Genomic DNA, 25,331 nt, shown 5'->3' with positions numbered 1-25,331 from the left:
TGGAGGATTGAACCCGCGTTATCAAAGGCAAACAGAGCGAAAAGTTGTAGAAGGACAATGGGATTTCCAAGAGCTAAGGCCGCTGCATTACTTGTATCATTTTGTCCGACAATATCCATATGGAGGAGGCGAAGGCAGATATGAAGAATGCAGTTCTGAAAGTGTTCATGTCGAAGGTCGAGGAAGCTAAAAGCCAGAACCTTTATCAATATGAAGGTTGAATCAATTTTGGAAGATTTGTCTTCGGGATTATTAGAGTCTATGAAGAGACACGTCTTTGGTCCCGTGGCAAATTCATGGAATAGCTTAATGTATGGGCGCAAGTGTTTGATGAAACAGACGTAGCTCATTATCATCGTGGCCTAGCTTCATAAGACCTCTTTTTCTACGCAAACAGGTGGCAGGGGTGATCAATAGTCACTGTTGTTATAATGAGACATCTGGCAATTCTGTTTCCAGGAATTCGTTCACTTGAAATAAAGACTCTCATTGGAAATATATACGCTATATATCTATTTGAAGCTACGCAACAAGCTGTGATATGAACCGGTGAATGAAACTGTGATATCTATTATAATAGCTTGATATGTGGGCGCAAGTGTTTGAAGTCACTTCAGGTAGAGTATTTGCTGCTTGGAAGAGATCACAAGGTTGAATACGAGTTGCAAATGAATTGCCTAACAAGACAGTTCCAAGGGCGCAGAGGATTTTTAGAGCATGAGCATGTATCAGAGCAGGAAAAGATGCTCGTCGCTCGAAGATTTGCAAGGAGTGATCAATAGATGGAACAGTTTAGATCTTTTCGACTCCTTCTTCATTTTACATAAGCTCGAGCTCATCATGTCAGCTTGTAGAAGAACTCTGTTAAAGGCTGTCATCCTTGGCAATAGTGCGGTGGGTAAAAAACTTGCTGATGAATTAATATACAAATAAGAGTTTCGTGGCAAGACTGCTACCTCGAGCACATTAGGTTTATTACCAAGATGAAGCAAGGAGATACTTCCAGCAGCTTATTAATGCTGTTGATTACTGCCATAGTAGGAGTGTCTACCATAGGGACTTGAAGCCAGAAAATTTGCTTCTGGATACATATGGAAATCTTAAAGTATCAGATTTTGGCCTAAGTGCACTGTCTCAACAAGTCAGGGATGACGGTTTGCTTCACACTACTTGTGGAACACCCAATTATGTTGCTCCTGAGGTCATCAATGATAAAGGTTACGATGGGGCAACTGCAGACTTGTGGTCATGTGCTGTCATCCTATTTGTTTTAATGGCAGGTTACTTGCCTTTTGATGATCCAAACCTTATGACATTGTATAAAAAGATATATAAAGCAGATTTTACGTGCCCTTCATGGTTTTCTTCTGGTGCAAAGAAATTAAGTACAAGGATTTTGGACCCAAACCCTAAGACACGAATTACAGTACCTGAGATTTTAGACAATGAATGGTTCAAGAAAGGTTATAAGCCACCCAAGTTTAATGAAGAAGAAGATGTAAATCTGGATGATGTTGATGCTGTTTTCAATGATTCAGAAGAACATCTTGTTACAGAAAAAAAAGGAAACAAAACCAGAGGTGATGAATGCATTTGAACTTATCTCCATGTCCCAGGGTCTCAATCTTGGCAATCTCTTTGAAATGGACATGGGTATGGTTAAGCGAGAAACGAGGTTTGCATCTAAACGCCCTGCAAACGAGATAGTATCAAAAATTGAGGAAGCTACAAAGCCTCTTGGATTCAATGTGCAAAAGAGAAATTACAAGATGAAGATGCAAGGTTCAAAGACTGGAAGAAAGGGTCATTTGAATGTAGCTACAGAGGTATTTGAAGTAGCTCCTTCTCTTTTTATGGTTGAAGTCCGCAAGGCTGGAGGTGATACCTTGGAATTTCACAAGTTTTACAAGAACCTTTCAGCAGGCCTAAAAGTATCTCCAGAAAGCAGAGGAATCCGGGCATGCTGTTTGAGTTTGTTTTTAGGAAAAGCTATTGACATTGAAGCCTGGCAGCTAAACAGGATTATTTGCAAATTGTTGTTCATTTGTTGGAATGAGGAAGATCATTAATAAATGTAGCACAGTGTTAGCAGAAAACCAGTGAGGGGGACTGTGTTTTTAAATCACACAGCAGTTTCGTAGCGCGCTACGAAACTGCTGTAGGTGATGATTTAAAGCGCAGGGCAGCTAGTGTGATACTGTGAGCAGCTAGACTGCTGTAGGTGATGATTTAAAGCGCAGGGCAGCTAGTGTGATACTGTGAGCAGCTAGTCTGACATGGTGAGCGGGAGTTGAGGAAGAAGAACAGCTGTCTATCAAATACCACCTACAGCACATCAGAAGCCTGGCATCATTCCATATTTGGGGTTATTAAAACATTTGGGAGCAGGCTGCTATACTTTAGGAGAATGTTGGGAGACAGAAGCCGATAAATAGGAGCACACCTTCTGGTCATTAAATGAGCTATCAGCGCTTTCAAGCATCCCAAGTCAGCATCCATTGCATCTGTAGCTCAGCCATATCAGATTAATCGAAGGAGGACAGCTGTCAAAGCATTCAAGAAAGCATCCAGCATACGAGGAGAATGGAATTAATATTTTAGTTTGATTAGGATTGTGTGTAATTACAGTTCAGCATGTTTGTAATTAATGCATTAGTTAGAGGCATGTAGGAGGAGTTAATAGGGCATTCGAGCTCATTCTAGAGAGGAGGAATGTATTCCTATATATGGTGAAAACTAGGATGTAATAGGGGTTGGATACTTAATAGAAAAACAGTGTTGCTTTGGGCCATTGTAAGACCTTTTTGACAGTAATAGTAAAACAGAGTTATTCTCTTCTCAAGATTCTCGAAGGATTGTCATGATCAAATGTAGTGATGATGTGTTATACTTTATGTTATTTTATGGTTTTGTTGTATGCAATCACTCAGAATTCATAATTATATGCTCTGACTTCCTGTGTATACAGCAAGCTATGTGTTGGTGGAATATGTTTGACATGTAATGCTAAGAGCCTTGATTTCCATGAGGTCACTGTGTTTTCCTTGTTTACTTGATATTATAGACTCCATAGCCCAATGAGAGCTAGTTTGATGTGTTTCCAACCAGTTATGCTTTCATAAGTGAATAAAGAGTTAGCCATCTAGTGTTTGAAGTATTTTATCAAGAATTGTGAGAGAGCCCTCTCTGATCAAAGAGGCTAATCTTTGGTCTAAAGATTGGTTGAAATAGTTACATGAAATCATGCTTGGTTGCAGCCCTCAGCTGTGATTTTGTGATAACACATTCAAAGGTAGATCATCCCTCCCTGATGGCCTACCCGCTCGTTGACATGAATCACATGCCCTCCAATATGCTTTAGAGTCTTTATGCAGCATCAACCACCACAACCCACGAGCAAAACTTACTGTGTTGTTGCTTTCCTTGCATAATTCCCACCCACAGCTCCTCCATGAGCTTCATTGAGGGTACTATTTCATTCAAAATTTGGCACATAACATCGAAGTATCTCATCCGATCCCATTTTATACAAATGACCTGCAATGACTGAAAAGTCTATCGCGCACACCAACAATTCTTTCCTCTATTGAATGGTGTATCCCTCTAGAGCCGTCTCTGTACTCAGGAAGTGCATAATATCTCCAAAGTGATTATCTGCTATGTGCACCACAATGAGCTACGCGTCAAGAAACCCTCCCTCCAAATTAGTAGGCTCCTCTCCTGTTTCAATGCAAGGTAGATGGTCAGGTGTTGTGTTTAGCCGTCTAGGATTCACAATTACCTCAAAATCATATTCTTGAAACAACAACAACCATCTGCATATTCCCCCCCCCCTCCCCCAACAAAAGATTATTGAGTAAATAATTCAACGCAGAATGGTCTGTGTACATTTTGAAATGTCCACCCAATAGATAATGTCTGAATTTCTAGAGTGCATACACCATAACTAGCCCTTCGCGCTCTGTCGTTGAATAATTCTTTTCATCTTTTGATAATTTTCTGCTTTCAAATGCTATAAGATGATCCAGTTCTCCTTCGCCAGCTTGTGTCGGTACTGCACCGAATGCAATACACGAGGCATCAACTTGCACATGGAATTATTTCTTCTAGTCCAAGAATAACAAGATCGATGTGGTAACCATTTTCTCCTTCAAGACATCGAGAATGTGCTGACATTCTTCATTCCAACAGAATGTAGTGTCCTTCTTTAGCAACTTTTCCATGGGCATGGTAATCTGAGCATAACTCTTGATGAACTTCCAATAGTATCCAGTATGACCCAACGTTACGCGTAGCTATTTGACACTTCTTGGTGCCTCTATATTAATTATGACTGTGATCTTAGCAGGGTCCACCATTAATCCTTGCTTGCACACCACATGACCCAATTAAATTCTGAAAGGGATGCAGAACAAGCATTTCTTCAAGTTTAGCACAATCTAATACCTTCAACATGTATCCAACATCAAGTGAAAACTAACTACATGGAATTTTACAAGTCCAAACACTATCCAGTCATCGAAATATACTTCCAATAATTTGTGAATTCCATGAACACCGCGATGATTACGCGTGAAAAGATCACCTGTGCATTCTTAAGTCCAAATGGCATCATTGTATACTAGAAACATCGCCATTCTGTCACGAAGGTGGTATTACTCTTGTCCTATGGTGTGATATTAATTTGATGGTATCCAAAGAACCCATCAGTGAATGAATATGCTTCTTGTCCTCCAACATTGTCCAATACTTCATCAGTAAATAGTTTCAGAAAGGGATCATGGACACAGGCATCGTTAAGCTTTCTGAGATCTACACAAATCTTTATTTCATCCTTTTTCTTCTTTTCCTGAACTACCATTGGACTCACCCAATAGACGCCTCCACGGGTTCAATAATACCTTCTTCAAGCATCTTTTCCAACTCCAAGAAAAACTTTTCCTTGTATTTGGGATTAAGGCGATATGGCCTCCGCTTAACAGGTTTCGTGTCTAGTTTTAGAGTTATTTTCATCACTCCCAGGTCGCCTATGATGCCTTTCAAGTCCAAAAATTTTGTTGGCAACAAATATTGATATTCACAGAGGAACTCAGTGACTTTATCTACTATAGCATCATCCCAGTAATCCCCAATATTCACAAACTTTGGCTCCACCTCTGTGCCAATGTTTACTTGCCTAGTTTTCAGTGGTGCGGTGATGTTTGGATTATCTATCTACAGTTCCTCCACCTCATGGTGGCATTATGATTCTAGAATTTTAATATTCCTTGGATCCTCGTCGTCTCCTTCAGCAGTCACATTATAGCATTCCAGCACATGGTGCAACTGGGTGCTCCAATTTGGTTGAATCAATTCCAAGGGATCCTGTGGGATTCGGAAGACCACTGCCTTAACCTCTTGCAACACCTCATCAATACTTTTGAACCCATATTCAAAGATGAAGGTCCTCAAGAATCCTTCTCTCAAAACATCCCACTCCACGGTGTTGTGGCGGAGCTCTGTTTCCAAATACCAGTTCACAGGGATGATATCCAAAGTGTGACAGAATAAATGTACCCATTCTGGCTATGGCTCCATTCCATAAACCTCAGTCCATTTTTCCAAGTGATCATGCAGATCATTCCTCCCATCATACTTCTCTGTTACCCATACCTTAGGCTGACCAAACCTCTTTCTCATCATCCTTTTGTACTCGTGCAATTCATCAAAGTTGTCTTTGTGGATACCCCACCATTGAGCGGGCATAGTGCACAGTGCCCAATCTAATGCTTGAAAGCGGTAATCCTCTGGAACTTCTCTTTCAGAAGCATCCAAAAATTTATCCACGTTAGTTAAACCATCATAATAAGAAAAATTTCTTACCTCTGATGACACAAAGTGCAATGATTAGGTCATGAAGTTGCAGCGCAGTGTGGATACTTCATGGAACCTATTATGCCAATTCTCCAACTCTTCATCTGAATATGATGTAAGAGAACTTTAGCGGTCCCATGTAATTCATCCATCATCTATTGGATTAACCCAATCTTGGTCTCACGTTGTTATTTTATAGATTTGATCCAAATCATCGTTGCTTTCATAGTCGTGAACTGGTTCAGTATAGCACGGTCCTTCTGCAGGGTCTAATGGGACTACAATGCGAAGTGATTTCCTTTCAAATGACATTGTCTGTTTTTTCAAATTGATTACCCAATTCATGTCAATAGCCCAAACAATTCCCAAGAGTGTGGGGTATGGATTGTTTTCATCCACAATCTCTATCACTTCAAAATCAGCTAGCGCACTTGCACCTTCTATATCTATTGTCACTCTATGCAATCGCCCCATAGGGATAATATTCTGTTGGTTTTCCATCCTTAATTGAATCGGGGACCATTGCAGTGCATGTCTCCCCATCCTTTCCCATGCTTGTTTAGGTAAAACATTCACATCTGACCCTAGATCCAAAATAACCTGATCCATCTCATAGTCTCCTATTTGCGCGGTGAGCCTCATCTTGCGCCCTATTCTTGTCTTATGTTTTCCTATCTTTCTGACTGTATGATGCCCTTCAGGAGTAGTTTCCTTACCAACACACTTATTTATCAGCTCTTGTAGCCATTTTATAGCCTTTCTATCGTGCAACAGCTTCATACAAGTCTCCAAGAAAGTAGTAAGCATGGAGGGGTCAACCTCTTCAGATAGCTTGTCTTGACTTCCTGAGGTAGAGACCTCAACAAAGCTTTTCTTTTCTTCCATGAATGTTTCCTTTGCACGATCCAGGTCAAACCCAACTTCTTTTTCTGGATCCTTGTGGACCCATTCACTTTCTTCAGGTTGTTCCCCTTTATCATCACCAGTCATCATTCCACTTCATGGCACAATATTCACATTGGGATCCTATTCATGGGGCTTGGCCCTCATCATTTGTAAATTATGGGTAGGTCGCTAAGGTTGCACCTTCTTCTCCTGCATCTTAGCTATCAATATAGGGCATTCTTCTATTCCATGATCAAACTGAGTATGGTATCAGCATGATGGGTGTGTCTGGATCGTACACTCCTATGCATAGTGTCGTGGCACTCCATAATTATAGAAATTAACTTGTCCCTAACCTTTATCAGGTCCTCCTCCTCCTCGGTTTCATCCACGCCTCTGATATCCTCTGCACGCTCCCATAACACCCTGATCCATAGGCCAATATTTTTCTTGCATTCGATATGTAGGTGTCCTTAACATCATCATTTCATAACTACGGTACTTACACTCATCCTAGCCCATTGATTTATAGAAATTACAGAATAATTATTGCAACGTCTATACAAACTTATGTAGAAAATGACAATTATCCGTAACACGTTTTCCAACCACCTGACGAATAGCATAGCATAGCGCGGGCCCTGTACTTGGTCCTCCTAAAGCTTCCTGCCTCAGAGGCATTGACCCTCCTCTTGTAATATAATTCACGAAGACAGGGAAATTATCTTTATCATGCCATTGGATTTTACATTTGAGGTACCAAACTTCTTCATGCACTTTCAGCTAAGTTGCTTTTTCATTTTTCAAGCTCTGTATTTCCAAGTAGAGATTCTGCAATTCCGCGTGAATCTGTTGAACTCCAAAAGCAAAGTCTTGAATAGGCATTTCATGCAATCTCATCGCAATTTCAAGGGATTCCTCCTGGGTCCCTATCTTTTGCTCCAATAAAGTAACCCTTAGGTGGTGCAGGAGTGAGGCTACAAACTATTCGCAGTTTTAACTATTTGTGAGATTCATATTAGCTTCACGGATCTGCCACTTCAATCTTTGATCTAATTCCCAGGGTGTTTCACTGGGCCTCATCATGATTTCCTTGAATCCAATGGCTAATTACGATTTATACTTGGGCTTACCGAATTCTTTGTTGAGGGTGGTCTGAGTGTTTGCTAATGATGCCAACAGGTTATCAATACAGTACTTAATGTACCATGTCAACATGCAATATTGCAGAGCAGTAACCAAATGTGCCTTCTTTATATGATCATTTGTAATATTCTGTGCCGCCTATACAACCTTCACAACAAACCAAATCTGATCATGGTCCTCACTTCCCAAGCACTTGAAAACAGGCAATTTCATGGTATTTGACATTGTGAACGGTGTCGGAGGTGGTGGTTGTTGTTGAGCTTTGAAATTACACCTCTCCTACACATTTTCCCAGACTTTTTCCCCTCACCAGTACTCCATAAGCTATCAGAAATCATTGCATATTGATTCTAAAAGAGCATTTAAGTGGTTTTCTAACTATGTTTTTGTGTTTGCTATTTGACTTAGACTTTTCTCATTAGTTGCGGAATGTAGCTACTTTTTGCAGTTGATTCAACTTTCTGCAGTTGTTTTTGTTAACCTCCAGGTTGTAGATGTCATCAAGCAAAACGGGACACGTGGGTAGATCAGGAATGACCTGGACATGGATAAGGTCCTATTGGTTCAACCAGATTCATCAAGGAAAGTCGTGGTCAATGGTGGTCAAGTGGTGGTCAAATAGAGGAATCCTATAGCAATAGGACTCCGTCTTCAAGCACGTGAAGGATTTGTGGCCGTTCCTAGATCCTTGGGGTCATGTTGACAGCTGTAGACTACCCCACAATGCGAATCCAATAGCCACTTTTCATATATTGAATAATCTCAGCAACCATTATGCTAAATCCATGGACACTGTCTTTTATTTGTCCTCTGTTGACGTAGTTTCACAGGAAAATAGTTATGAAGCTTTTGTTATAAATAACGTGTTTCCAAACGCATAGTTTTAGTTTTTGTCAATGTAATTTTGTTGTTAAAGTTTACTGTGCCGTGACACTAGTTCCACTGTGGTAACGAGAGGATTCTTCCTATGTTTGAATTATAAAAGAAGACTTTGTTTTTATATGACTACGTGCACATAATTTTGGATTGATAGCTTGTTGACGAAGGCCGTGCAGAGGGCCCTTGCACGGTAATGTTTTTGTTTCCTTTTTGCTGTACAGTTTTTATGTATTGTTTCCTTACTTCCACTGCACATGTTTCATAGTTATCCACCTGTGTATATATTTCATCTGTTATGATACTAACATTTCATTTTTGTTTATGATTTTACAAGCTTTGTATATTGTTGTTAACGCTGATCAGTGTGTGTATGTTTCAGGATAGAGTAGGCCCGGGAATTTTCATATAATTTTCGCAATAACTAGTGACATGGGATTAGCCTCTCTGTTGACTTTGCTTTTCTTAGTTTTTTTAGTTCCAGTTCTATTTTGTTGATTTCAGTCTTATTCACTTGCCTTGTTAGTTAGTTTAGATATCAACTTGTTCATATCATTGACGATTATCTCCGAAAGCCATAGCTTAGACTACATGGCGAGGTATTGGACTATGAATGATGTGATTTGATTTTAGTTTTAATTTTCTACAATTAGACATCAACTTGCTCATATCATTGATGATTATCTCCGAAAACCATAGCTTAGACTACATGGCGAGGTATTGGACTATGAATGTTGTGATTTGATGTTAGTTTTACTTTTCTGCAATTAGACATCAACTTGCTCATACAATTGATGATTATCTCTGAAAGCCATAGCTTAGACTACATGGCGAGGTATTGGACTATGAATGATGTGATTTGATTTTAGTTTTACTTTTCTGCAATTAGATATCAACTTGCTCAGATCATTGACATTATCTTTGAAAGCCATAGCTTAGACTACATGGCGAGGTATTGGACTATGAATGATGTGAATTGATTTTACTTTTACTAGATTGCAATTTTTTATTTATTTGAGTTCATTTTTTTGTATTTAGACAACAGTAGAGATAATAGTTTCATGATCAGTAGTTCATTATTTGCTTAATTTGAATAGCAGCACATTTTTGTTCGAGTATTAATTTCATCACTAGTATGTTCTAATACTCTCTGAAGTGTTAAGCTCTAGAAATCATTATAGAGAACATAATTGCCTTAAACTCTATATCCATACTTGCCTTCTAGAGTATTGTTAAAACTCAGGAATAGGATTTCCATTCATATTAGGAGATAAACGAAGATAAAAACCCCCAAAACAAAATAAAAATTGAAAACGACAAAAAGGTAAGAAAGAGGTTGTCTTGCACATATAGTGCGCCACACTTCATCAGTCTACGACTCCCGGATTGATAATTAATGTAGAAATTTAGGACACACTAAATTGACTAAATAGTTGTGTGGGTGAAGGTGTATGTTGTGGAGGTGAAGGTGGAGGTAGTATGGGCAGATGAGGTATTTGCATAAAATCTTGCTTCATCAAGTCTACAACACTTCGTGGTGAGGCCTGTACCACTCCCTCATCGTCACTTGAAGGAGGTTCTATCAATGTGCTGTATTCAAGACCTGCTCTTTCCTGATTTCTAAAGAATTTTCCACTTCACGTAGATCTAAACATAAAGGCAGTGGCATAACCTAATTTTCACACAAGAGCATTTTAATCCAAGTATTCAAAGATCTCAAATACTTACCTCGTGGCCCTTTGAAGAAGCATCGTTCTTCTTCACTATAGTTGACTAAGGTATCGACCATGAATTCTATCACAAAGCCTCCTATGACTCTATCAAGTCATTGATCAACAACGCGCACAATATTATCTTCAGAAGCTTCCAACCTTCACACTAGCTCCGGGGTCCACACTATTAGACCGTTAAGCCTTCACCTACCTTGGTCATTTGCTAATTTAGCGATCCACTCGTATAGTTCGATCAGGAAGGTGCAAAAGAAAATCTCTAGTATTTCTATGTATAAATATATGTCCAACCACTATGCTTTTGTCAAGCGAGGATTTATGTTTTCTTGCACCGCGAATGCGTGGATATTTATATCCAACCACCTCTCAATTTCTTTCTTTGTCAGATTCTAGTGATGCGACGTCACACATCTCTTTATGCAGATCCTGGTCCTGACAATGGAACCATTTGTTGGCTTACTGGGTCCTGACCCAGGTTCAAAGTTAGTTGCGCCAAACAAATCCCTACACTACTGGCCCTTTTGGCATCAATCTGCAGATAATGGACTGAAATCTCACCCGAAGCAGTATGGGGGGATGCTGGAACCAAGTTTCCGCACCTAGAGATCATCATGATGTCGATTTGTGCCCTAAATCTGTCTTTGCGCAGATCGATAAGCCTTTATGTCTTACCAATGTAACTTCGTTTAATCAGCCTCTAGACCTCCACGAAAGTCTACGACTAGCTTTCGCAGACCCTGAATAGGTAAATTAACTATTTACGTGCATCAAAGATTATTATTAACCAAGAATTTAGTTAGATCTGCTTATGTGTTTGATAATTTTAATGTACAATGATATAATCTTCATGTAAACCCTTAATGTCAATTGTGTTCACATAACAATATAGATCCAGTAAAGTTGCACATCAATACAACATTATTTCATAAACCCATCATTCATCACAGCATAAAGCACATTCATACATAACAAAAGTAAATAGGTAAAACACAAGAATTTCTGTAATAATCTTCTTTATTAATATTCAGTTCATCTTACAGACTCAAGACTTCCCTACGCACTCAGCTGCAGGGGTCCACGCACTCATTTACAGACTCTACTCTAGGCCTCTGTGCACAGAGCCGCAGAGACTTTTCCTCCTCTAAGACCTCTATGATCTTCCTTCTATTGACCCATTGCATTCATCTTCATCATCAATATCCTGCCTTAGACTCTCTAAGACACACCTATTTATATAATCCCATGGTCCACGGACCATGGGTGAACCTTTAAAAAGTTGACTTAACTTACATAAATAAGGGTAAAACCCTTTTTGAATATTTAATTATCTAAGCGCTCTGTGACCATAATTTGCAGATACTTTACATTCCTTTACATAAAACTTTGGGCTTTTACCCCAAAATTAACTCAAGGGATCCCATTCCAACATAATGTTGTCACTCACTACTTTATCAGTCATCAGTTGCTTCAAATGCCAAATAGTAGTGACGTCTGATGCTAAGTTTTTAGCCATAGAAGCTATCAGAGATTAATCAGACCCTTTCCATTTCCTAGTGCTCAGAAATATATTTCCAATGGTATATGGAAGTCCAAAAATGGAATTATGGAGTAGAAGTTAAAGAATTTTGACAATTACCCTTGGAAAACCCAACAAGCAAAGGAAAAAGCCCCAAAGTAGTGAGGCAAATCACAATTCCACATCCTGCAGGTCCCGTGGTAACGCGATCTCGTAGTCCCGCAGTCTTGTGATCTCGCATTCCCGCATCTTGCAGGTTCCAAGGAATACACATAAGGTTATCAACAGTTCGCAGTGTCAAACACCAATATCGTAGCCCACAGTCTTGTGATCTCGTAGTCCCGCATCCCAAAGGTACCAAGGAATACACTTAAGGTTGTCGGTAGTTCACAGTGCCAAATGCCGATATCGCAGCCCATAGTCCTGTGATCGTACAGTCCCGCGATATCAGCGATTGGAGATAGACAGGGTTCTGAACCTAAAAGACCTGTAAATTGCCGATCTAGTGATATGGGAGTACATCGTCGGGGAGGCTGAAAAATTGTTTACAAAGGAAAAACATGTAGAAACCAAGGTTGGGAGACCCCCTTCTCTCTCCTCCATGTGGTGGTATGGCATATTGGTGATGGGAAATCCCGTATCTCGCAATCCCGCATGATCAGTAATCACAGGAACAAAGGGGCTACCTTACCAAAAACCTTACGGGGTTGTGATTTTGTGATTTTGTATAAGATCGTCGGGGAAGTCCAAAATTATTTAACAAAGGAAACCCATGCAAAAATAGGCACCAGATGGGCATTTTCTCTCTCATCTAGGGGACCACGTGGTGGCATATGATTGGTCCTCGAAGCTAACATGGAAAATGGCATCATCAGTGATGTGGCAATATGGATGCTAATGTCGCAGATGATACATGTCACACAGTGTTACACTAAAAAATGTCACCTTGACTACTTACAGTTAGTATGGCTCAAATCAACAGTCATGCTACCCTCTTAGGCAAGTCTTATGCCTCTGTTATCCATCTCAAACTCAAAGAAGAGAGAAAGTCTTGTAAAAACTATGTTTATCTCTGGGGTCGCAGGTTCTCTCTAGCCTTACCTGCGGGGACGCTGACCATGTTCACAAAATCTGCATCCATAGACGCTCTGTATGTTAAGGGACAGGTGCGTCCCTCTGTAAAAGGCAAAATGCGCGAGTTTTATCTTGAAAAAGTTACTTGTGGTTACTTCTAGAACATTCTAGAGGTCGGTTTGATGAAATGGATGCGCCTCCAGTTGGTTCATGTATCTCTATTAAGGGGGAACTTATCCCATCAATAAGGGAGCTATCCCACCCAAAGAGGGGGATAATCCCATTGATAGTGGACCTGAATAACCTCTTTACAGCACTATAAATAAAGGCATTGAGCCAGAAGGAGAAGAGGTTGGAGCTATACATTTTCTTTGGGTAAATGCTGCAGGATTTAGGTCTTCCATTAGAACCTTTGTGAGGAGAAATTGTCTTTACATGATTCTACTTGGAAGTGGGTGAGCTTTGTCAAAGTAGAGGAAAACACTTGATGGACCCTGGGAGGAACTTGCACAACACCAAGGCCAGGTTGTAAGAGTTTCTTTGTTTCGTTATTAATACAAACTGGTTTATTTTTCTCAATAGCTTGTGTTAATGAGTTATTTCATGTGTTCCTTGGTCTGCATGTTGAATATATGTTTTATTATATGAAATGCAAGTGCTTGGTAATTGTTTGATTGTTTGTGGTTGCAGGAATTGACTTGAAGGAGGAGCTCATCCGGATTGGCAAGGACAAACTACAACAATAGCGTTTTGGAATAAGGTAAGCCTAAACACTTGTAGTTTTCATGTTGTAAAAGGTGTATTTAGAGAAAGATCACTCCACTTTGTCTTGTTTGTCATTAGAATGTCTTAGACTTCTAGGAAGGTCAGTCGTGTCCGCACCCTTGACAAATTCCGTGTGACAAATTGGCGACTCCACTGGGGATTCCATTAATGAAAAGTCTTTTCCTTTATGTGAACTTTGCTTTGAGAAAATTGGTTTATTTTTTTGGTTTTGGCTCTGTGATTCTGTCTCTGGGTGGGTTAGCTTAGGATTAGTTTTATTTTGTTTTTTTTTGAGTTTTTCAGTAGGACGCACCCTCTGAGTGCTGCACAGTGCGTCCCTGGACGCATTGTCGCTGTGTGCACAGTGCGGGCCCGCACCTGTTCTAACGGGTTGCCTGCGTCCCCTGCTAAAATTTGAAAAAATTCCATTTTTTGCATTTTTTGCTCTTATATTTTGTTTTTTCTTAGTTTTTTCTACCCAGATTCATTAATCCCTTGTCCAGAATCTTCACCTAAGCTTGTTCCTGCTCTTAGCTTTCATCAATTGGGTGTTTTGAGTCTCTTTCTTGAGAAATTCTTGATTTGATTTCCTTTGGTCATTACTTGGAGGTTTCTCTCAGTCTTTTCACAATTTTGCATCTTTATGCTTTTGTTTCTGCAAAAAAATTTCCCCCTCATTCGCCGGGGGGGGCTAAATTGTGTATGAGTGTTAATCGCCTGTAAGTGTTTTTATGTTTTGATCTTTGGAACTCTCACCCAATTTTCTCGACTTGCACTTGATTGGTTCTTAGATTACATTAGAATCATCTTGTGTTTGAGAATTCTTTTGCATAGATCACATTTGCACAATTAGAATTCTCATTTTCAGAATATTATTGAAAAATGTGCATAGATTACATTTGCATACTTTTTGAGTGAATTGTGCTTAGATTACAATTGCATAGTTTACATTCTGAAAAATCTATTGTAGATTTAGATCAGCTTTCTTTGATTTGAATTTACACAAAAAAAAATAAAAATAAACAAATGGTTTGGAATTGATTTGCATTAGTTTTTCTTAATGAAATTAGTGCATTAGAGAATTTGTTAAATTTTCTCTTAATGATCAATTTTTTGCATTGTTGGAAGTGAATGGAAATTCTCTCCTTACTCTAGTTAGGATTCATCGAATTGAAAGGATTGCATTATCATATTCGATTGCATTCAGTTGAGTCGGGTCATAACACCATTGGTTTCATCTCCATTTACCCATTTGAGTAATAACAGCCTTAATAACACAGCGCTTAATTAAAATTCATCTAGTAATTTTTACATTTATAGGGCTCTGAAACACCAACATAGCTTAGGCTAGGGTCTTGGAGTAGGTGAGTACTTAACTCTCCAAGACTACAAAACCAAACAGATAGTTTATCTTGAGTAGAATAAATCCAATTGTTTCAATTGCACTCTGGGAAAGCTCCTCTTAAAGGAGAAGCACGAGCTCGTGTCTGAACCAGTGAGGGGATCATTCCCCCCTCGTTGGGAACGACGCCAGACAGTACGTATTACAAACGGTAAACCTCGGATTAACCATTGTCGAGGAGCCAGGGGTCACTTATCGGTAAACCTTGGATTGTTGTCAAGGAGCCGGTAAGGGGATTGAGCTTGCTACTCTGCCCTTGCGTGCTGTCGGAGTTTAGACTGTTCCCCCAGGTGTATTTGTTACTGTTGGTGACCTTAGTGACCATAATCATTAGGGTTCTACCGAGGTGACGGTGGAGGGAAGGTCCCACTGTACCTGGAGCAGACGTCGGTTATACTCACTTGGATTTTCCGGGGGGTTCACTTCACTTCGAGATGGTTAAAGTGGAGGAACTTGTGCCGGTCTATTCATTAAGCAGGTTGCCGGGGTAACTGTTCCACCCGCCATTTCTGTACTGAATTCTGCGAGGTTGGGCTTCATCACCAACTAGTGTTTTCGGTCCGGAGAGCTTACTGTTTGTGTGTGGTTTGACTCCTAGATTTGATAGCGCGTGTTAATTTGTTTGTTTTTACTTTTAGAGACCATAGGTGTGAATTGTGAATTTTAGTTGTTAAGTGTGAATTGTGAATTGTTAATTTTAGTTTTAAATTGTTAATAAAATTCACTGAAGTTGAATATAATGGCAAATGTTCCGGAATTTATCAACCTAGGAACCCCTCCTAATGAGAATCCTAGTACTTTTCCTTACTTTGGAAATGTTGGTCCTCCTTATATGGCTACTTTGTCATTACCTGGATTTACAATAGGTTTACCGATATGGTTATTTTCAACTTCGTTGGCCCAAAATACTCCAATTGTTCCATCTCAACCGGATGCTTCACCTCAACAGAGTTCACCATCTCAACATCACCAACCTTCTGTTGACCCTTTACCTTCTTCGCCTAATTTTTCTTCCTCCATTTCTTCCTCTTCGCCTGGTAAAAGCCTTGATGTTAGTAACCAGGAGGCTAAGAAGAAGAAGAAGAAGAAGAAGAAGCAAGATAAGAAAGAAGTCAACCAACCAACCATGGTTGTAAGTGTTAGTTGTGTTGAGGAAAATTCCGACATGCATCGTAAACCCAAATACCCTTGCAGGCTTTGTAAGGGTGACCACTTCCTTGTCAATTGTCCTGGTATACCAAAGGTCTTGGAAGTATGGTCAGAAAAATCTCATCAACTTTCTGTTGATCCATCAACCAGTGATAGTCAGGTTCCTGGGGAAAAGGGTAAAGTTAGGTTTCCTTGTAAGTTATGCAAAGGGAGTCATCAAACTCACATTTGCCCTCACATGGATGAAGCCTCAACGTTGTTGGAAAACCTTACTGTTCCACAGAAAGAATTTCCGACTGGTTACCGTAAACTTTCTCCCAACCTACCGTCATCTAACGGAGTGATTGATTTAAATTCAAGTATAGTCAATCACACTCTCCCATTGGAGAGTGAAACTCATGTCACTCAGGTTGATGATCCATTAGTTGATCAAGTGGTCGGTTCAATTTCACATTCGGTCGATCACACTCTCCCTTTCGAGAGTAAATTTCATACCGCTGATGTTCTTCTTGTTACATCAGATTCTTCTATGCCGGGGGGCATTTCACCTGTTTCTACAAAACCCTCTCCAAGTACTGAGGTCTTTTCCTTTGATTGGAATAGACTGACAGAACCTCGTCTTCCTTCCTCCATCCCTTTCCAAATCATTGTCAAGGCTGGTGGTAGGGACATACATCATACTCAGGTAGATGAAGGTGCTTCTATTAGTATTTTATCCTCAGCTGTTTGGAAAGCTTTGGGTTCCCCTCAGCTTGCGCCTATTACGCAGAATCTGAAAGCTTTTAACAGAACCATTAGTGAACCTTTAGGGATCCTTCCTAAGTTTTCCATTACATTGGAAGGTAAAACCATCTGTATTGATCTTATGGTAGTTCGAGGTCCCTTGGATTTCAATTTACTCCTTGGGCGAGACTATGTTTATGCAATGAAAGCTGCCGTATCGACACTCTTTCGCGTGATGTCTTTCCCTCACAATGGCAGTATTGTGACTGTAGACCAGCTTTCGTTCCCTAGTCTTGTTTCAACTACCAATAATATGACACCCCTAGATGTTTCTGATTCTAAAGTGGTATCTACCCTGCCACGGGTTAATTATGTGGCAACCGGTCCCATGTTTTCAGTTGCTAATGTCAGTGAGCCTCTCACTGTTGATTTAGATCTGGTAATTGACATGGAAAACTCTATGGGATTACTTGAACACGATGTTCTTATCCCTTTTGAGTCCCTTGACATGTGTTCCTTCCAAAGAACTGTTCTTCCTTCTGATGAAGATCTCTTGGAAGCCATGATCAAGGTGTGTCCATTGACATGTCTTTCTTCCAGTTAGAAGCCATGCTCAGTGTGTACGAGGATAGTTTTTTCCTGTATCAACCTCGTTAAAAAATGAAATAGGCTGTAATGAGGATAGTTCTTTTACTGAGTCAACCTCATTAAAAAATGAATCAGCTAGTTTTTAGGTCATATAGATAGTTAGAAAGTAGGATTGTGAGGAAAGTTCCTTTTACTGTGTCAACCTCATTAAAAATGAATCAGTGTGTGTGAGGAAAGTTCCTTTTACTGTGTCAACCTCATTAAAAAATGAATCAGTGTGTGTGAGGAAAGTTCCTTTTACTGTGTCAACCTCATTAAAAAATGAATCAGTGTGTGCGAGGACAGTTCCTGTTACTGAGTCAACCTCATTAAAAAATGAATCAGGTTTGAGGATAGTTCCTGTTACTGAGTCGACCTCGTTAAAAAATGAATCAGGTATGAGGATAGTTCTTTTCTTGTGTCAACCTCTTTAAAAATGAAACAACTCCCTTTTCAAGTTAAATATTGAAAGTAAACCTTCATTTCATCCAGCCGGTTGACTGCAATGAAGCCTGGGGGGCATGTACCTCATTTCGCATCATTATGCTGGGGGCATGCGAACTTTTTGAGCATAGTTCCTTGTCTTGTGTCAAGCTCGTTAAAAAATGAAACAAGGGTAGGTTAAGTAGGTAGATTGTAGAGAGTAGTCATGAGCATAGTTCTTTGTCTTGTGTCAAGCTCGTTAAAAAATGAAACAAGGATTTTAGAGCATAGTTCCTTGTCTTGTGTCAAGCTCATTAAAAAATGAATCAAGGTTTTTAGAGCACAGTTCCTTGTCTTGTGTCAAGCTCGTTAAAAAATGAATCAAGGTTTTTTAGAGTATAGTTTTTTGTTAGGTAGATTGTAGAAAGTAGTTATGAGCATAGTTCCTTGTCTTGTGTCAAGCTCACTAAAAAATGAAACAACTCCCATGAGTCTTTCCAAGATTTTGAAAGTAAAGCTTCATTCCATCCACCTCATTGAATGCAATGAAGCTTGGGGGGCATGTACCTTGATTTGCATCATTATGCTGGGGGCATGTGAACTTGTAACAAGCATAGTTTTTCGTTTCAAGCTTGTGTAAACATGAAACCGAATCCGAGCATAGTTCTTTTCCTGTGTCAAGCTCGTTAAAAAATGAAACAAATCCTCCTCTACTTGAGTCGAGAGATTGACTAGATCTCGTAAATGTTAAGTTGTATATTTAGGTTAGTTATTTCAGTGTTTTGCATAATTTTCTTACAGTTTTAGGTCGAGTCTTTCAAATGATCTCGTTCATGAACCTTCATTTCATCCAACTGGTTGAATGAAATGAAGCTGGGGGGCATGCGCTCTAGCAGTTATGCTTAGGGGGCATCAAGCACAGTTTTCTCTCTGTTTCAAGCTTGTGTAAAAATGAAACTACTTTGAAGCATAGTTTTTGTCTGTTTCAAGCTTTTGTAAAAATGAAACCTATCTCGAGTCAATTTTAGTTATTTTCAAGACTCGTTAAACTCATGAAAATACCGAGATTATTTTGCTATCTTTCATTCTCGTAAAACAAATGAAAATGCCGAGTTCTTTCCGTCTTTTCCTGCTCGTAAATTAAATTGAAAGTCGGCCATATGAGTACATTTTTATCCCTTTTTCGAACTCATTAAAATTTATGAAAAAGTGAAAACCATGAGTACATTTTTATCCCTTTTTCGAACTCGTTAAAACTTACGAAAAAGTGAAACCTCAGAGTCATCTTTTAAGCCCTTTTCTGACTCCTAAAACATGAAAAGATCGCCGAGCGTTTCTTTTACACTCGTTAAAACGGAATTAAAAGACGGTCCCCTTTTAGCTCTTTTCTGACCGCAAAATCAGGAAAAGATTGCCGGGTTTTTGTCGTTTCGAACTCGATAAGGAAATAAAACGACGTGTCCTTGATCGCTTTTTAATTTTCAGGTCAACGACACTATTATGAAAGTACTCCTTGGTCGCAAGATCATGCGGTTCCCCCAGGTATTATTTTATACTTTTTCGGGCTTGAGGGACACAAACATACGAAAAAGTTCAACGTGGAGTCTCCTTTTGTTTTTTCAGACTCTCTAAAAATGAAAAACGCCGAGTTTCTCCTATACTGGACTCGTTAAACTTTTACAGTAAAGGACCTGTTCAATTACAAACAGGAACGAACCACTCCTTCCTAGGGTTCGAATTTAAACTAGGTTGGACTCGTCCGAAGGATGAGCTTATAATCAAGCATATGTTATCCTCCTCAAGCTTGTTAAAAATAAAGAGGTACTTGCCAGAAATGGTGGGGGAAAAGAGAGAAGAATGAACCTGTTTGTTACCTTTTGTCTCAAAAGAAACTTTATTACCACTCTTGAACACGACACTTTTTCATTCACCTGGGTTGGGAAATCTTTTACCTCACAGTTGACCAAACCACTTTGAAAGTCTTTAACCGGGTTCCGGGGATTAACTTTGAGTTATTCGTCACCAAGCCATCTGTCGTGTCGTTATGTGTTCAAGAGGTCTGCAAGCAAAACTTTCATCTGCAAAATACTTGTCATCCATTTGACCATCCCTGAGTCAGTCCTTACAGCAACATTTCTTCAACTTGAACAATGATTTCGTGTTGCAGGCTTGCCTGCAACGGGTCGCTTTCTATCGACATCGACACATTATCTAGAAAGATGACTTAGGAATCGACAGTACCTTGAGGTCTGCATGCATCAATGGCAGGTTTCTCGCCTTTGACGTCAGTTTACATCATTGACTTTCGATCAAAGGATTCTGTGAAGTGTTCGACATCAAAACATCTATTCACATTTCACGGGTTGTGCTTGGTACTTTGAGAACCATTGACATTACTGGTGGTTTCTCTCACGCTTGTTAACAGTTTACATCATCGACTGGTAATCAAGTGGTTTCTAACATGTTCGACATCAAATCATTTAATCACATGGCTAGAATCGTACCAATTCGGGAAGTAGAAGTGAAGACCCTGGATCTAGTTTCTACCATCCAGGGTGTGAGGAGTTTTGTATTCATTATCTATGTAGACTAATCATAAACAGATGGCTGCGTCCATACTGTGTCTACAAAAGTCTATAAAAATGATGTACTGCAAGATCATTCCTGTATCAGAATAGTTAGTCCATTAGTTAAAGTTTTGAATCTGAGTATGGGAATGCCTACCTCAGTGATGATATAATCTTATCCATGTATTTTGTGTTGAAAATTGCAGGTTCCAACCAGGCCATCCACAAGGCAATCCTTGAAATGATAAAGCGCTTCACCCTTCCTAGAATTATAAAACCCTACTCTATTCCAGGCTTCGCACTTTAGGGGGAAATCTGTTACACTAAAAAATGTCACCTTGACTACTTACAGTTAGTATGGCTCAAATCAACAGTCATGCTACCCTCTTAGGCAAGTCTTATGCCTCTGTTATCCATCTCAAACTCAAAGAAGAGAGAAAGTCTTGTAAAAACTATGTTTATCTCTGGGGTCGCAGGTTCTCTCTAGCCTTACCTGCGGGGACGCTGACCATGTTCACAAAATCTGCGTCCATAGACGCTCTGTATGTTAAGGGACAGGTGCGTCCCTCTGTAAAAGGCAAAATGCGCGAGTTTTATCTTGAAAAAGTTACTTGTGGTTACTTCTAGAACATTCTAGAGGTCGGTTTGATGAAATGGATGCGCCTCCAGTTGGTTCATGTATCTCTATTAAGGGGGAACTTATCCCATCAATAAGGGAGCTATCCCACCCAAAGAGGGGGATAATCCCATTGATAGTGGACCTGAATAACCTCTTTACAGCACTATAAATAAAGGCATTGAGCCAGAAGGAGAAGAGGTTGGAGCTATACATTTTCTTTGGGTAAATGCTGCAGGATTTAGGTCTTCCATTAGAACCTTTGTGAGGAGAAATTGTCTTTACATGATTCTACTTGGAAGTGGGTGAGCTTTGTCAAAGTAGAGGAAAACACTTGATGGACCCTGGGAGGAACTTGCACAACACCAAGGCCAGGTTGTAAGAGTTTCTTTGTTTCGTTATTAATACAAACTGGTTTATTTTTCTCAATAGCTTGTGTTAATGAGTTATTTCATGTGTTCCTTGGTCTGCATGTTGAATATATGTTTTATTATATGAAATGCAAGTGCTTGGTAATTGTTTGATTGTTTGTGGTTGCAGGAATTGACTTGAAGGAGGAGCTCATCCGAATTGGCAAGGACAAACTACAACAATAGCGTTTTGGAATAAGGTAAGCCTAAACACTTGTAGTTTTCATGTTGTAAAAGGTGTATTTAGAGAAAGATCACTCCACTTTGTCTTGTTTGTCATTAGAATGTCTTAGACTTCTAGGAAGGTCAGTCGTGTCCGCACCCTTGACAAATTCCGTGTGACACACAGATTTGGCATTTTTAAGGGTCCTATAGGGTAATTTCCATGTGACACATGTCACCACTCATAGGGTGCCATGTGGCAGTGATGACCTCCCCCAACCCCCACAAATTGGCAATCGGTGACCGCGCATATCAAAGTCTCTCTCCTACCCAATTTCATTTCAGGCTTGAGATTGTGATAAGCGGGGATCCTCCGTGAAGAGATATATTATGTGATCTAGCCTATAAATCCCCCATTTCTAGATAATCAGCTAGTACTAAGGAAGAAAGTAAAATGGCCTTCCCCGCCTGTAGTGTGATTGTGATATCTTGGGTGGACCCGACCCCACAGATCAGTGATCATGGGTGTCTTGGGGAAAAGATAAGGGTAAAACACTGTAAAGCACCGATATGTGGGATTTTGCATTACAAAGGAAACAAGCCCCCTGACACAGGTCTAAATAGCTTAGCGCATGAAGGCTAAGCCCCTGGTCTCAACCCTTGGTTATATGAAGGAAACAAAGGAAAAGGGGTCTATACCAAAGGGGGCTTAAACGGATATCTAAACGTGATTGTTTCATGATATTTCAGTGTTGAAAACCTATGCTCAAAGGACTTCTGGGTACATCATAAGCATGTCCCCAGGTCCACCAGAGTTCCGAAAGGGTTTTCAAAACTTTAAAGGATGTATGGATCGGTAGCTGGGGTGTTGAATGGAATTATCGAGCATTCAAGCCACGTATGTGCGCATTCAAGATAAGGTCCTCTCATAGCATTCATCCATAGTCGGCGCCAAAGGCATTTAAGGGAGAATAGATAGTAAACAAGACAAGTAGCGTGGGAAGCACACTATGACAGAGACAGGGCCTGATCTGAAGCTTTCATAGGGATAGCAAAGGATGCCTTCCTCCATTCTTCCTCATGTTTCTTTTTGGATTTTTGTAGTCATTTGTTTCCAAGAAGGGATCGAATCCCAATTGTAATCGTTTTGGGCAACAATGCCTTACATGGGGTGAGATAGATAGTCTAGCAGAAAACTGGAGCTCTAGCTCAGATATTTTGTAAACTGTAATTCCATCTCCGCCTTTTCTTATAAAAGGGGGAAGAAACACTTTAAAAAAGGTTGGCTAGTTCCGGAATTTCTCACCCGCAGGGTTTGAGTTTTGTGATGCCATTTGGTTCTAATGTGTTTATTCATGGGGGCTTCACTGATATCATGCTGAATGTATGGACTGGTTATTTGGACCCTTTGAGATAAATGGTGTTTCCCTATTGATTCCAAGCATTCTTAATGTGTAGCATGTTCCTCTCGGTAATCTCATTTCATCTATGTTTTTCTCCCTTTGAAATAGTATAATGAATGTAGTTGGTTCCTCTTCAATCGATGGATTTATCTTAGCTGGTCATAGAAGATAGTACTTGTGCTTATCACAGTCCTATATGTTTTATTCAATAGCATTGAAATACCTATAAAATTATAGACTTGTGCATTTGATTAACCTGTAGAACCTGTATTAGTCCATATCTACATTTTTGGAAGAGAATAATACCCATGTCATGTTTGATCAGAAACCTTCTTTTTCACTCCCCTATTTCTATTATTTCATCAGAAAACCATGGTTTAGGATTTTGTTTTGTTTACATCCCTATCTATCGAATTCCACTTTTTGCTAGAACATTGCTACCTAGGATTCTGTTTGTTACATCCCTATGCATCTATTTCCCTCCTTCCTCTCCTTCTCTCCACCATTACTACAACTTCAGTTTTAATCTGTCTCATTTTCGTGTGTCGGCCACCAAAAGAAGAAGTCATTTCTCTTTAAGATTGCCCCGATATACCCCTTTGTTTGAATCCATGTATTGGATTAAGTCTACCTTAATGAAATCCTCTTGAACCAAGCCCCTCCTATTATCTTGCATTACATTACAATTGGAGTGTTGTAAACCCCTCACATATAACCTTTCATGCACTCCTCTATCTAAGATGTCCTAGGAACTAGTCTACAATCAACCCAAAGGCCATCTCTAGGAGGCTTTCTATCTCCCCTACATCACTTGTGCTGCTTGTGTGATTTGAAGGGACAACATATTTCTGGCACTGCTGCTGCGGAACGGATTAAAATATTTCTCCCTGGGTACAACAAAGTTTTACATTTCCTCTGTTATGTGAGCAATGGAAGTGTGGGTTGAATATCTCTCACCTTGGAGACTCCACTGTCCCTATCTCTGATTAATCATCCTAGTTTTCAAGCATCCCCATACTCACTCAGATGCTACAGCAGCCCAAAACTCTCCCCACTTTTGAAGTTGAAATCAATCACATAGGGAGGTTTTCAAGATGGCCCTTCTTGCATTCCTGGCCAACCAATTTGTCCCACTGGTTTTCTCTTATATTGCTAGTTATCCAAATCATGTCCCTGCATGTAATGAGTGGAATTCCTATTTCCCTATATTCAATGGGAACACAGAGAGAAGACTTGACCAGCACCTCAAAGACTTTCATGAATTCATGGATAAACAAGGTGTTTTTCTTGAAGATGTACAAATGAAGTTTCTCAAGTGGTATTTACATGAGGATGCTAGAGTTTGGTTTAAAACAATACCTCATGAGCAACATATATTCTTTGAAATTTTTTCATTCAACATTCTATCAATACTTCAAAAGATTTTATCCACCGAATGCTCTATTTGAATATTGTTGCACACTTTGTAATGATGAAGATATTCCTGAGGTAAATAACCCTGCTGATGATGTATGTGAGAGATCATTCCAAGAAGATATCTACTCAAAATGAGAAGCATCTCCCCATGAGCAAGAAAGAGAAGAAGGAAACACCATTCAGCTACCAATAAACTCTTAGATGGCTTATTCAGCTGAGTCTAATGTTTCTCCTTCTTATTATGAATATAAATCTAATGGAGAGTCAAGAGAGGGAGAGCTACCATACTCCCAGTTATGGGAATATGAAAAATAAGAAGAGGTCCATTAGGAGGTCAGCAGAGAGGCTCCTGTCCAGGATGCATATCCTTCACATGGAGAGAAATATCAAGGATCCCCTCTAATCTATGATTCATATGATTCAGAGGAGGAGGAAATGGTCATGAAGGTGCAGAAGGAGTTATTTACCAGTAAGTGGGAGAAATCTCCCAACAACAAGTTTTTTAAGAAGAGACCAAAGGTGAATTGTTGCAAAAATATTTCTGTCAAGAATTATCAACATAACGTCCAATTTATGACTCTTATAGTT

General features: G+C 39.7%; 1 pseudogene; it reads left to right on the top strand.

Annotated features, from left to right (window-relative positions):
- Nucleotides 1-119: 119 nt before the first annotated feature.
- LOC149173014 (CBL-interacting protein kinase 23-like) lies at nt 120-22,784 on the top strand (annotated as a pseudogene).
- The last annotated feature ends 2,547 nt before the right edge of the window (nt 22,785-25,331 follow it).

This window comes from Pinus tabuliformis, chromosome 4_2 (genome assembly GCF_031772625.1).
Source record: "Pinus tabuliformis cultivar Carrire ecotype Pingquan chromosome 4_2, CPIR1, whole genome shotgun sequence".
In the NCBI taxonomy this organism is placed as follows: Eukaryota; Viridiplantae; Streptophyta; class Pinopsida; order Pinales; family Pinaceae; genus Pinus; species Pinus tabuliformis.
This window is presented reverse-complemented; position numbering and strand designations above follow the sequence as displayed.